Source organism: Garra rufa, chromosome 7, assembly GCF_049309525.1.
Source record: "Garra rufa chromosome 7, GarRuf1.0, whole genome shotgun sequence".
NCBI classification, from domain to species: domain Eukaryota; kingdom Metazoa; phylum Chordata; class Actinopteri; order Cypriniformes; family Cyprinidae; genus Garra; species Garra rufa.
Window position 1 is genome coordinate 31,636,936 of NC_133367.1, and position 15,582 is coordinate 31,652,517.

The following is a 15,582-nucleotide window of genomic DNA, read 5'->3' on the forward strand; positions in this document are numbered from 1 at the left end:
AGGGGAAGCAGAACAAAGCAAAATAATGTAAAACAATATAAAAGGGAAGCAAAAAAAATCAAAGGAAAGGAAAACAAAACCAAAAAACAAACAAAAGCAAACTGACAAAAACAAACAAACAAAAAATCTAAGTGAAACAAACAACAAAAGCTAATGGAAGCAAAACAAAAAAGCAGACAAAAAAAAGCAAAACAAAAACAGTAAATTAATCAAAATTAATATTAATATAATACACAATACTGTGATATGATTCAAATTTAAACAAAAAAACTAATAAAAACAAAATAAAAAGCAAAGCAACAAAACAAAACAAAAAGCAAATTGAAGCTAAACAAAAAGCTGAAGACAGGGAAAGCAAAACAATACAAAACAAATTTAAAGGGAAGCAAAACAAAACAAAATTAAAGGAAAGGAAAACAAAACCAAGCAAAACAAAAAGCAGAGGAAATGAAATCAAAAAGCAAACTGAAGCAAAATAAAAAAAGCGAAGGGAAACCAGAATAATACCAAACAAAATCAAAGAGAAGCAAAACAAAACAAAATTAGGATTTATACAATCAACGGTACTGTAAAAATTGCAAATGATGATAATGATGACTTTTAAAAAGCAAAGCAAATGCAAATTTAAGCAAAACAAACAAAACTAAACAAAGCAAAACAATTGAAGAAAAACAAAAAAACAGATGAAGGGAAAGGAAAGCAAAACAATAGCAAATGGAAGCACAACAAAAGCAAATTAAAACAAAATTAAAAAGCAAGAGGAAATCAGAACAATACAAACGCTAATGGAAGCTAAACAAACGCAGAGGAAATGAAAACAAAAAGCAAACTGAAGCAAAGAAAAACGAAAAGTAATACAAAAAAATAAAAAAAGTGAAGGGAAAGCAGAACAATACAAAAATAAATCAAAGAGCAGCAAAACCAAACAAAAGAAAAGGAAAACAAAACCAAGCAAAACAAAAGCAGTAAATGAATCAAAACTAAGACCAATATAATGAACGGCACTATAATAATTCAATTGCAAATGATGATGATAGATTTTTTTAAAAAGGAAACCTTACCATTTGCACACATCAAGATGTTTTTTTGATGACAAACTTGACCTTCAGCCTTCATTTTTCATGAAAAATTTCCTCAAAAGTAGGTGTTTGTGTTTTAAAAGGTAAATTATTTCCCTAAATCCACTGCAAACCTACATTTAGCTCTATTTCGACATGTATTCATCACCAAAATAAGTATCACCATGATTTCTCTGATAAAAATTTCCTGTTCTTATGGAAACATGTCACAATATGGAAGTAAACTGGGTCACAGATGTCATTTCATGTTGACTTTGAAAAGGTCAAAAGGTATCATCCACACAGTAAAAAAAAAAAAAAAAAAACTTGTATCAAACCTGAAATGAAATGTGAAAACGGCCACCATGGTGACTTACAGTATCCCATTCATCAAACTATTTTTTTTTACAAACATGATGTTACACACCCTATGTAAATGACTTCAGACAAAAATGGTGTAAAAAGTATTTTGTATGAGCACAACTGCTTTAATCAACATTTGCTGCATGGCATCTTCACCCCCATTTGTACATAAGGCCACTTCTTTATGCCATCTAGGGACAAATTGGTTTGTATTTGCTTCGTTTCGTGACTCTACTGTGTTGTGTGTTGATCAGACCGACAATCTTAAGAAATCCAGTGCCCCATTTCGTTCCCCACCACCGGAAGTCCTGCAGCTGCTTTGGATGTCTGCTTACCTGCCTGAATGTTCGGATTGGGATTCTCTTGTTTGTTGCGCTGGAAGCCGCAGTCAGACCCGCATCTCCGATGTCACCTCTTGCCATAAAGAGTTTCCATACAAGCTCTCCGAGTCTTTCCGTCATATTTTAATAAATGACTATTATGCCAAAAGTTGCCGTTTTATTTCTGTTTCTGGCATCGATGATCACCTGAACTTGAAGTTTCACCCTAATGATCATACACACATGAACAGATTCAAACAAAACTGAAGGAAAGGAAAACAAATCTAAGCAAATGGGGGAAAACAAACAACAAAACAAAAAGCAAAGTGAAACAAAACAATGCAAAAGCTAATGGAAGCAAAACAAAAGCAGAGGAAAATAAAATAAAAGGCAAACTAACGCAAAACAAATAAAAACGCAAAACAACCAAAAGCAAACTGAAGCGAAACAAAAAAAAGCAGAGGAAAGTAAAACCAACCAAAACACAAACAGTAAATTGATCAAAATTAATATTCATATAATACACAATACTGTGATATGCTTCAAATGATGATAGTAACACATTTTAAACAAAACAAAACAAAACAAAACAAAACAAAAATTAAGCAACAAAACAAAAAACAAAAAGCTAATTTAAGCGAAACAAAAAAGCTGAGGATAGGGAAAGCAGAACAATACAAAACTAATTAAAAGGGAAGCAAAACAAAACAAAATTGAAAGAAAGGAAAACAAAACCAAGCTAAACAAAAGCAGAGGAAATGAAAGTAAAACCAAACAAAACAAAAAAGTAAATTAATCTAAATTAATATTAATATAATACACAATACTGTGATATGATTGAAACCATGATAATAACAAATTTTAAACAAAAAAATTAAAACTAAATAAAAAGAAAAGCAACAAAACAAAACAAAAAACAAATTGAGGCGAAACAAAAAAGCTGAGGATAGGGAAAGCAGAACAATACAAAACTAATTAAAAGGGAAGCAAAACAAAACAAAATTGAAGGAAAGGAAAGGAAAACAAAACCAAGCTAAACACAAGCTAATGGAAGCAAAACAAAAGCAGAGGAAATGAAAACAAAATCAAAGAGAAGCAAAAACAAAACAAAACAAAACAAAAGGAAAGAAAAGAAAAAAAAAACAAGCAAAAGCAGTAAATGAATCAAATAAAAATAGCAAATGATGATAATGTTTAAAAAAGCAAAATCAAATTTAAGCAAAACAAACAAAACAAAACAAAGCAAAAAAAGGGAGGTTAACAAAACCAAAGTGAAGGAAACAAAAACAAAACCATGCAAAACAAAGCAAATGGAAGCACAAAACAAAAAAAGCAAAGCAAAAAACAAAACAAAAAGCAAATTTAAGCAAAACAAAAAAGCAAAGGGAAAGCAGAACAATACAAAATTTAATGGAAGCAAAACCAAAAGCAGAGGAAATGAAAGTAAAACCAAGCAAAACAAAAACAGTAAATTAATCAAAATTAATACGAATATAATACACAATACTGTGATTTGATTCAAATGACGATAGTAAAAAAAAATTAACAAAAAAAAACAAATTAAAACAAAATAGAAAGCAACAAAACAAAACAAAAAGCAAATTGAAGCAAAACAAAAAAGCTGAGGATAGGGAAAGCAGAACAATACAAAACAAATTAAAAGGGAAGCAAAACAAAACAAAATTGAAGGAAAGGAAAACAAAACCAAGCTAAACAAAAGCTAATGGAAGCAAAACAAAAGCAGAGGAAATGAAAACAAAACCCAAGAGATGCAAAACAAAACAACAGGAAAGGGAAAAATGAAGCAAAACAAAAACAATAAATGAATCAAAATTAGGATTTATATAATAAACGGTTCTGTGAAAATAGCAAATGATGATGATAACTTAAAAAAGCAAAGCAAACGCAAATTTAAACAAAAATAAATAAATACATAAAAATTTAACCAAAACAAAAGCAGAAGGGAAAGCAAAACAATACCAAACAAAACGAAAGTGAAGGAAACAAAAAGCAAATTGAAGCAAAATAAAAAAGCAAAGTAAAGCAAAACCATAAAAAAGCAAAACCACAAAAAAAGGAAAAGCAAATTAAAGCATAGGGAAAGCAGAACAATACAAAAGCTAATGGAAGCAAAACAAAAGCAGGGAAAATGAAAACAAAAAGCAAAATGAAGCAAAGCTAAACAAAAAGTAAAACAACAAAAAGCAAATTGAAACAAAATAAAAAAGCGAAGGGAAAGCAGAACAATACAAAAGTATATCAAAGAGAAGCTAAAATCAATAAAAGCAATGGAAAACAAAACAAAGCAAAACAAAAGCAGCAAATCAATTGAATTAAAACAAATCAACAACAACAAACAAACAAACAAATAAAAAGCAAATTGAAGCAAAATAAAAAGGAAGCAAAACAAAAGCAGAGGAAAAGAAAAAAAACTGAAACAAAATGACTATTATGCCAAAAGTTGCTGTTTGGATTTCTATTTCTGGCATCAATGATCACCTGAACAAGTTTTACCTGACTGATCATACAAACACGAACAGATTCAAACAAACAAAACAAAACTAAAGGAAAGGAAAACAAATCTAAGCAAATGGGAGAAAACAAAAAACAAAACAAAAGTGAAACAAAAAAAGCAGAGGTAAGTAAAACCAGGCAAAACAAAAACAGTAAATTAATCAAAATCAATAATAATAATATAATACACAATACTGTTATGTGATTCAAATGATGATAGTGACAAAATAAAAAGCAAAGCAACAAAACAAAAAGCAAACTGAAGCAAAACAAAAAAGCTGAGGATAGGGAAAGCAGAACAATACAAAACAATACCAAACGAATTAAAAGGGAAGCAAAACAAAACAAAATTGAAGGAAAGGAAAACAAAACCAAGCAAAATAAAAGCTAATAGTAGCAAAACAAAAAAGCAGAGGAAGGGAAAGCAAATCAAAATAAATAGGGAGCAAAACAAAATAAAAGGACAACAGAACCAAGCAAAACAAAAGCAAATGGAAGTAAAACAAAAGCAGAGGAAAAGAAAACAAAAAGCAAACTGAAAGCTCTTGGAGTTTTTCCGTCATATTTTAATAAATGACTATTATGCCAAAAATTGCTGTTTTATTTCTGTTTCTGGCATCGATGATCACCTGAACAAGATTCACTCTACTGATAATACAAACATGAACAGATTCTCACTTGATACAGATTCAACAACAGTTAAATGGCTTTAGAACAACACATACCTGATCCTGCACTCGAGACAAAATGGATTAAACTGCCTTAATTTACAATGTTATAAAAACATTATTAATTATAGCTTATTCAAGATGAAACCTGTACAAAATAGAGTAAATATTCAGTAAAACATTCATATTAGTAAGACTGTTCTTCACAAATGAACACATTTAGGTTACGGCAAGATACATTACAAAGCATATATCAAGTACACACTATCTACACTTCACCAAAACACATGACGAATGATGAAGAATGGTTTCAGTGAAGACACAAGTTGCCGTTCTGTTGAGAAGGTGAACAGTGGGATGTCCGTTCGGCCTCCATGGGTACGTTCAGACTGCATTCGTTTGGAAGTCTGTTTTTAGGTTTTCTTAAGTTCTCCTGAAAGAATGAGAAATAAGAAAAAAATTAAGTGATCAAATCCTGGTTCAGTTTGGCCAACCACAAACGCCTTTTGTTCCTTTTTTGCACTCTTCTCCTTGATTTGTTACAACTTTTGGTAGTCTATAGTAATCCAAATATTTTTCCTGGTCTGAGTGACTAGTAAAATCCCAAAACATGACAATAATTGACCATTTTCATCAGAAATAATCAGCTAAATTAGTGAGTTTAATTCAGTTCAGTGCCACCAATATGGCCGATTGATGACATCCCTACCATACCAAACATTTTATAAACATCAACATGATTTCCACACTGATATATAGATTTTTGTAAACCAAACCTTCATTATTCTCAATCTCACAAGCACAAAACTGTATTTTCAAATTATAGCCAAATCAATTGAGCTGTAGGCTATAACAAATTCTTCACAGGAACAGATCTGAACTGGTTTAAATCTAAAATAGGAAGCATATTCTCGGGCAAGAGCCCTAAACCAACACAACCGCACGATTTACTGAAGCCCTTCATTTCGAGAGCCGTCCTGCTGAGCGACTGTGAGAACAGACTGCAGCAGTGACAGATTGATTCAGACCACTCGAATCCATCAATACGGTAGTCAGTCAAAAATAACAAGATATTAGGATTGGATTATTTCACCACAACGATGAGAAAATATAATGTAGAGGTAAATGGCAAGTGGAATGAATTCACATAGGGATAGTTCACCCAAAAATGAAAATTCTGTCATTTATTACTCACCCTCATGTCATTCTAAACCCATAAGACCTTCGTTCATCTTTAAACACAAATTGAGGTATTTTTGATGAAATCCGAGAGCTTTCTGACCCTGTATATACAGCAATGTGACTGACATGTTCAAGGTCCAGAAAGGTAGTAAGAACATAGATAAAATAGTCCATTTGACATCAGTGATTCAACGGTAATGTTATGAAGCTACTAGAACACTTTTTGTGTGCAAACAAAAACAAAAATAACAACTTTATTCAACAATTTCTTCTCTATCTGTCTTCAACGTGCGTTCACGAGAGTACCACGATGTGGTAGTACCATTGTTGTCTATGCAAGGCTAGAAAGCTCTCAGATATAATCAAAAATAGTACTTTTGATTAAAGAGTATTAAAATCATAATTTGACATTATTAGGGGTTCAAATGTGCTGAAACCCTTTGTTAGAGTGGCCAAGGATCAGCAATCTCCACATAAACCTGATTGGTAGACCAAAGCATAAGTCGTAGAGACTTGAAACTTTGAGGGATGGAAGTATTCACACCGTCTATAACGTCACCAATACAGTGATCAAAAGTACTAAATCCCTAGAAACTCCTTAACCGTTTGTCGCAAGCTCAAGTGTCTTATGTCTTTGGAATCCTTGGCTCTCGCTCACGACAGAACTCACACCTTGGATTCATCCATGATTTTTAAATTTTTGAGTATTTTGTATGTTTTGAAAAACCTACTTTTGCGAACGTGTCCTAGGTTTTTCGCCCAATCGGAACCAAACCAGTGCAGAAAGATTCTCTGGAGAGTGAATATCAATAATTAACAAAAAAAGTTGAACTTTCGACTCTCTGTTGAAATGGATGCCAAAATGTACGAGAGCGGCAGGGCTGGCTTTACTTAAATAGCTATAACTTTTAAACAAAATGAGATGAGCCAAACTCACGTCGCATATGCAAAAGCTAAATCTGAGGTTGCATGAAAAAAGTCGCAGACCTTGGCCACTTAGTGTCGCTATAAGGGGGGGGGGGCAACTACACAACCGTTTGTCCTATCAACGTGAAAACCGATACGTACAGTCTTGGTCCAAAGTGCCACAAGTGTTTATAAGGACATTTGCATATCTCAAAAAACATGGCCGCCATAGGCCGATGAACTCTGGGTACCTATTAGACACGGTTAACGGAAGGCGATTGGAATGAAACTCAGTGGGCTTATTTGACTCACGGCCCCAAAGATCTGTGAGTAATTTGAAAAAAAATTGGCCACTAGGGGGGTGATATCGCATTTTTCAAGGGGGTAAACAATTGTATATTGCACATTTTTTCGCACATACACACATTCTTGTTCCGAAAAACTTTGCCTCTAAAAACACTGCTGTCAGTCAAACTGTTAGTTAAATGCTTGAGAAGATGTGAAAAACCTACTTTTGCGAACTAGTCCTAGGTTATTCTGCCAGTCAGAACCAAACAAGTGCAGGAAGAATCTCTGGAGAGTGAATATCAATAATTATCAAAAAAAAAAAGTTCACCGTCACAAACGGACGCCAAAATGTTCGAAAATGTCCTATCGGAAGATCTGTGAGAAATCTGAAAGAAATCGGCCACTGGGGGTGATATCGCATTTTTCAAGGGTGTAAATTATAATATATTGCACAGTTTCTGACACATACGCATACAGTAATATTGATATTATACGATAGACCTCCTAGTTCCGAACAACTCTGCCTTTAGAACCACTGCTCTCAATCAAACTGATAGTTAGTTGAAAAATCTACTTTTGCAAACTAGTTCTAGGTTTTTAGCTCAATTTGTAAAAAAAAAACAAAAACAAAAAAAACACTGCAGTACAATTCTCTGGACTCTCTAGGTCAATAATTATATAAAAAAAATTATTAAATTCACCTTTTGGGAAGCTTTTACAAGGTCGTTTAGAAAAGGAGCCTGTCCAAATATACCCAAAAGCCTATAAAGACAAAAGGAAAACTCAAAACTTCACAAAACCTTTGGAGCAAATGCGACAGATTATAAACAAGCAAGCAAAGTTTTAAGGAGATCGAACCACAGCTGCCGCTATAACAGTCTAACATATTTCTATGGCAAATTACCTGTATTTTGCAAAAATGCTTTTTGAAATCATTGATTTAGTTGGTTACAGGGTGACAAAATAATGCTTGCAGCTACATTTACAAATTGCACTTTTTAAAAGTGTACTGAAGTCTGTTATGAAAAATGTATCATTTTTGGGTGTATTTGTGGTCACCTGCAAGCATTATTATAATACTCATTAACATATCATTAGCCCAGTGAACAACTCCATGTATATATTATTCAATAAAATCAGCCCTGTGTCTTCTACACAAACAGTAAACGTCTATAAATAATCGGCGCACATCAATAGACATCAGGCCACGGTTATTTGTAGTGAGAAACTTTTAGCTCAGCTTAAAATACTGCTCGGAGCCCTTGACCCAAACTTCCCAACTCGTGAAATGGACGAATTAATAGATGCATATTAAATAGGAGCCGTTGGATTGTTATGCTAAACCTCACCTCAACATGCAAAACAAATGTGGTGGGTTTGAAATCGAACACAGCGAAGGTCACCGTCCTTTCATTTAAATGCATGTATTATACATAAGTTTATATTTAAAAAAGAAAGACCACAAAAGCACTAATGCGTATTTTCTATCCTTATTAGTCATGAGGTAAAAGAAAGATACAAAAAAAAAGTCTTTAAGCACCTGAACCTCGCTCTCAGCATTCCATTAATTACCCAGACAATGCGAACAACTTCAGAGGCAGATTTTTCAATTTCAGAAAGAAAAAGAGGCAGACCGACAGAGAGAGAGAGAGAGAGAGAAGAGAAACAGAGGCAGGGAGAGGGGGAACGAGATAGATGGAGAGAGAGAAACGCATGTATTCAGGCTCTTCATGCTATACCAGCACTTAAATCCGACGGACCTCCCATAAAAAAGACTCAAGGTTACGTCCGATTGAAAATCCTCACAAACAACCACTTCAGAAATCCATTTAGAGCCAGTGCTAGAACATCTAATTCAAACATGTTGTCCTGTTAAAACGGTCGCGTAGTTCCTCTAAAACTCTTTCTCTGCCGCTGCCGTTTGCCGGGCCTCTTTGTAAAAGCGATTAAATTTCCACATTCTGAAGCACAAAGACATAATTACACAGGATCAGAAATGCAGCCCAAACAGAAGGTCAGACATGAAAAATGACCTCTTATTGTCACAAATGATAGGCCGTTTTGCCAAGAGTAATTTGTAACAATACCTCGGCTCGCAGTTCGCTGGAACAGCCAATGGAACACGGCCGACATATATATATATATATATAAAACAGTGTTTTGTGAGTAATGAGAGTTCAATGGAGTGTATAGAGACTAAGAACTCAAATGATCAAAAACAGATCACTAACTTATTTCTTTATTAGTTTTAATTCTGTCACAATTTGCTTACCCTCATGTCATCCAAGATGTTCACGTCTTTTGTTCTTCAGTTGTAAAGAAAACTTGAGGAAAACATTCCTCAAATTTTTTTTCCATATAGTGGACTTCAATGGGTTGATGGTCCAAATTGCAGTTTCAATGCAGCTTCAAATGGCTCTACACGATCCCTACACAAAATTTATATACTTTCTGACCACAAATGCTCGTCTTGCGTGATGAAGGCGGAAGTACCAACCCAGTGTTTACAAAGTGAACATGCAGAGAAAGTCAAACACCAACTATACAATATATATATATATATATATATATATATATATATATATATATATATATATATATAAAACAGTGTTTTGTGAGTAATGAGAGTTCAATAGAGTGTATAGAGACTAAGAAGCTCAAATTATCATTATCAAGAGTGTTCTTCAGTTGTAAAGAAATTAAGTTTTTGAGGAAAACATTCCAGGATTTTTCTCCATATAGTGGACTTCAATGGGGATCAATGAGTTAAAAAACTACATTGCAGTTTCAATGCAGCTTCAAAGGGCTCTACACGATCCCAGCCAAGGAATAAGGGTCTTATCTAGCGAAACGATTGGTCATTTTCTAAATAAAAATACAAATTTATTTACTTTTTAACCACAAATGCCTTGCACTAGCTTGACTTCATGCATGAGATAGTCATTGGAGAGGCCACACGTGACGTAGGCAGAAGTACCAACCAGTGTTTACAAAGCAAACGTGCAAAGAAAGTCAAACACCCTTTATAAAACAGGTCAAATGTTAGACAATTTTGATCCAAAGTACAAAGATGAAGAACTAATTGCACGTGATTTTTACAATGTATCTATGTAACGAGTGAAGTCAAGCTAGTGCAAGATGAGCATTTGTGGTTAAAAAGCATAGAATTTTTTATGTTTTTTAAGAAAATGAGAAAGACTGTTATTCCTTTGCTGGGATGGTGTAGAGCCCTTTGAAGCTGCATTGAAACGGCAATTTGGACCTTCAACCCGTTGATCCCTATTGAAGTCCACTATATGGAGAAAAATTCTGGAATGTTTTTCTCAAAAACCTTAATTTCTTTTCGACTGAAGAAAGAAAGACATGAACATCTTGGATGACATGTGGGTGAGTAAATTATCAGGACATTTTTATTCTGGAAGTGAACTAACTTTAAGAAAATACAGACTCAAAACCATATTCATGTGTCATTGATATTAAAACACATACACATCAAATCTGGCATCAAGTCTGAATTCACACCAGGGTTATTAAAGTAGTAAAGTATTACGAATGTTTTACTTAATTGAAATAAAGCTGAAATAGATCAAAATAGTAAGTATTAGATGATACATTTAAGCTAAACAATAATTAAAAATATTGTCAGCAAAACTAAAGCACTAAAATTATAAATAAATGACTAAAACTAAAATTAAAAAAAAAAAAAAAAAGCCTAATGGGTAAAATTACTAAAAATTCAACTGAAATTAAAGAAAAACTGAAAAACTAAAAACTACATAAAAACTAAAGCTAATTTAAAATATCAAAGGAAACCCTGTGTATTAAGACTTGTATGGCTTAATATAATGTAAATGTTGCCTGTTACTGAAATATGTACTAAAAGATTTATGTTATTTTTAAAAATCCACATTGTTTTATACATATTTTAGACTATGGGGGATGTGCCATTATTTCGATGATGTCAAATGGTTGCGCTCGGTGAGCTACTGGCGCTACCTGTTGCTATTTTTACCACAACACAATTTGGAAAATAAAATACTGATTCGATGGCCACAGCTACTGAAAGAGTTTACAGGTGGTGATGGATATAAACATACACTTAAACCAAATTAAATGTTGAATATTGAGTTAAACTCCGCACTAAGAAACTCCTTCAGTGGCTGCGGCGTCATGACAAGCGTCAACATGTTTACATCCTGCCAGGATGGCATCTAGCATTTCTTGTCTCTGCCGTTTGTAAGCTCTTTCAGTAGCCGTGGTCGACTAAAAGCCTCAAAGGCATCAGGGCTAAAGTGGAGAGAACAAAGACGCTGGTCTTTAGGAAGTTTTATTCGTCCACAGGCATCTTCCCGTTCTTTTCTGGTCTTCTTATCGTTAGCAAAAGCAGTGAAGACTCCCATCGCTTCTCTTGTTGCCCTTCGTCTGAAAATTACAACCAAAAGTCGCACAATGTGGCATCGTATCTGTATTTTATTTTCCAAGTTGTGTTGTGGTAAAATTAGCAACAGGTAGCGCCAATAGCTCACGAGTGCAACCATTTGATGTCATCCAAATAACGGCGCCCCCCATAGTCCAAAATGTAAATAAAACAATATGTATTTTTAATAACGTGCTTTTTTCCATGCTTTAAGAAGATTTACAGCTTCAACATTCTGCTAAATATCTACCTTTGTGTTTTACGTAAGAAATAAAGTCATACCAGTTTAAAAAGTATCTGGGCTTTCTCGCTTGGAGTTATTTCATTACAAGCCAGTTACTTATAAAAGATACTGTGTCATTTAGACATAAGTAAATATGGTTAAATATTTGAGGTTAGTAAGTAAGAACAGAACCCTACAGTTACATACCTCTCTAAGCAGACTGTTTCACCAAAACACCTTTGCAAACACGACTTCCAGTCTTTTAAATGATTGCAGTATTACTGCAAACTCTGCAACCTATAATAATTTTATAAGTGGTGTAGTTAAGCGCTACTGGTTGGAACGAAGGCCAGACTCGGAGTGAAGCATCGCTAATGAGATCCGAGTTGCCTAAAACACTTAACGACGTGCCAGTGAGTCCAAGAATAATACTTTCTAAATGACATGCTAACAAACGCGTGCTTATGCCGAAACCAGATATCCGGCCACTGTATCAAATCCTCAGAAGTTCAAATATCTGCTTATTTTTTAAAAACTAATACCATTACTCAATCAAGGCAAACATTTGTGGCTTATGTGGATAGCATTATTGGCGAAGGCACACAAAAAGTGCAAAATATATTCCGTTTCAAAGGTCTTCCTGGATTCACCCCTTTTAATATGAGGGGAGGGTGTATCCAAGGTCACTTCCTGATTGTGAATCCTCCAATGAGGTGCAAGATTCAATGCTCAAGTGCTTCTTTGAGGCCTGACAATGCGAAGTGTCAGAATTTTCAATGCATGTGCTTGAAAATGTCACCCAAGGTCGTATGTGCGACAGAAGTTCGAGCGTGAAAACATAAAGAAATCAAACACGCTTTTTGTAGACACGGCTACACTTGCGCATGCTGTATAACATGCATTTACTGCTACACAAAGAGCATCAAATCATTAATAACGGGCTGGAAAACGCTGAACTTTGCAGGTGTTGAACTGTACACAGAGCGAACGGGTCTCGCTCTCCAGTGAGGCTGTTCAACCTTGAATTGTGACCCACTGACAGAGCGCTCAGGAAACAGCAGAAGATTGGGTAGGTTCACGCCGCGGCACAAGCAAATCAAAAACAATGAGGCAACCGCTGCTGAGCACATGTACATAACATGTCAAAACTACAGCTCTGGAATCCATCCGCCCGGCTGCAGGTCACTCAGATGTGGCAAACAAATTGGGACGCGTGTTTGGGAATAAAATGATAAAAAACACTTTTTTTTGTTTGCATAATTAAGACTGCTTATAGAGCCGTCACAACAATTGATAGTACTAAATAATGATCGCTTTTCTTCACTATATAAAGCAGTTTTTTCGGTCAGAACAGCTTCCCTCATGCTAAAGGAATATTCTGGCTTCAAAAGTTCACTCACTGACTGAACACAGAAAATTTTAACCAGTGAGTACTAGTATACAATTCAGTGATTTTCAAGGCAGAATTGGCTATGGTTTGTCTTATGCAAAGCACATGTCTTGTGGTCTGTAAAAATAATAAAATGTTAATATATTTAAATAAATAAAGTTCAATTTTTAACATTTTAGTTCTGGAATATGAATGAATGAATGAATGAATGAATGAATGAATGAATGAATGAATGAATGACTAAATAAATAAGGTTGATCGTGGAAACATAAAAGTTTAAATTATCAATATAAAACCTATCAAATAATAAAATAATTAAAAATAGTTTACCCTTTTCAAAGGGTTTACCCTTGTTTACCCTTTTCAAAAGTATGTAATAATAATTATTGTAGATTATATTAAATATATGAATATATTTTATTATATATATGAATATATTTAATTATATAACATCATATAATTAAATATATTCATATACGCATAATTAAGTATATATATATATATATATATATATATATATATATATATATATATATATATTCCATGGAATGTCTGGATACTGGATTCTGATTGGCTGGCAGGTGTGCAGTAAAACCGTTTTAATGCACAGGTAGTTCCAAGTCAGTTTAATCACCGTTCTATATTAATGCGCTGCTTTAATTGATGCACGCAAACACACAGAGAGAGAGAGAGAGAGAGAGAGAGAGGTCGGAGATCGCATTGTGCTGCGCACATACATAAACTTCTTGTCAGCGTTTGCCTGCGATCCTTATTAAAATAGAATAGATACTAGATCGCTACATTATATTCCTCAGCAACGGGGTGGTAAAACTGCTGTTTTTGAATGAATTGTTGTTTGTAGAGAGATGCACAGCATGCAGGCAGGTAACATTACGCACACACACAACTGTCATCTCTCTTGCCTTCACCCTCTCTCTTGGTCGATCGATAATCTACTGAAACAAATGCTATATTTCATTCAAATAAATGTGATTTTACCGGACTATTTAATCTCCGAGTCTGATTTGAAGCGGCCAGAATGCTAGAGCTGCGTGTCATAACTGACGAAAATAACCGTCTTTTTTATTCATTCAGTCAAATTTTGCGCTGCAAATATCAATCCTAGTTTTAATTTGTCTATAACCATGGAATAAGCGGGATAATCAACGGCTTGCCGTGCGTTAAAGGATTTAAAATGCACTTCGCGGAGGCAACCGCCCGACGCGAAGCGGAGCCTCCACGTCGTGCATTTAAAATCCTTTAACGCACGGCAAACCGTTGATTATCCCTTACATATATATATAAAGTTATATTTAAAATTGTATATATATAATATATATCTAATTATATCTAATCATATATATATATATAATTAAAGATATTAATACATGAATATACACAAGTATATTTGGAACATAAAACGTATGTATCGATTATAATAAATTATAATAAGATACAATACACTAATATATACATAATTAAATATATACAGGACATAAAATATATATTTAATAAAATATACAATGATAATTATTACATTTTATGTTCTATATTTAATTATATATATATATACACACACACACACACACACATTGCAATTAAATATATACAGAACATAAAATGTATGTAATAATTGTTATTTTATATTTTATTAAATATATTAACATATTTAATTATATATATACACACACATATAATTAAGTATATATAAAACAAAATGTATGCAATAATTATAATATTATAATTAAATATAATTAAATATATAGAGCAATATAATATTTATAATAACATATATTACATATTTAAATTAAATACGTATAAAACACAAACATACTAATTATTATTGTATATTTTATTAAATATATTAATGTTTATTTGTATATTTATATATATATCATAAAATATATTAACAAACATATATTCTAATAAATATAATATATTTAATTATATATATAATATTATCATAAAATATATAAAACAGATGTAATAATTATAATTAAATATATTAATAAATAACATGCAATAATTATTATTGTATATTTTATTAAATATATTAATATATATTACATTTATTAATACATATTATAAAAATCTCAGTTAGAAATTAATGTACATATTATATAAATTAAATATATATATATATATATATATATATATATATATATTTATATATATATATATATATAGATAGATAGATAGATAGATAGATAGATAGATAGATAGATAGATAGATAGATAGATAGAACACAAATA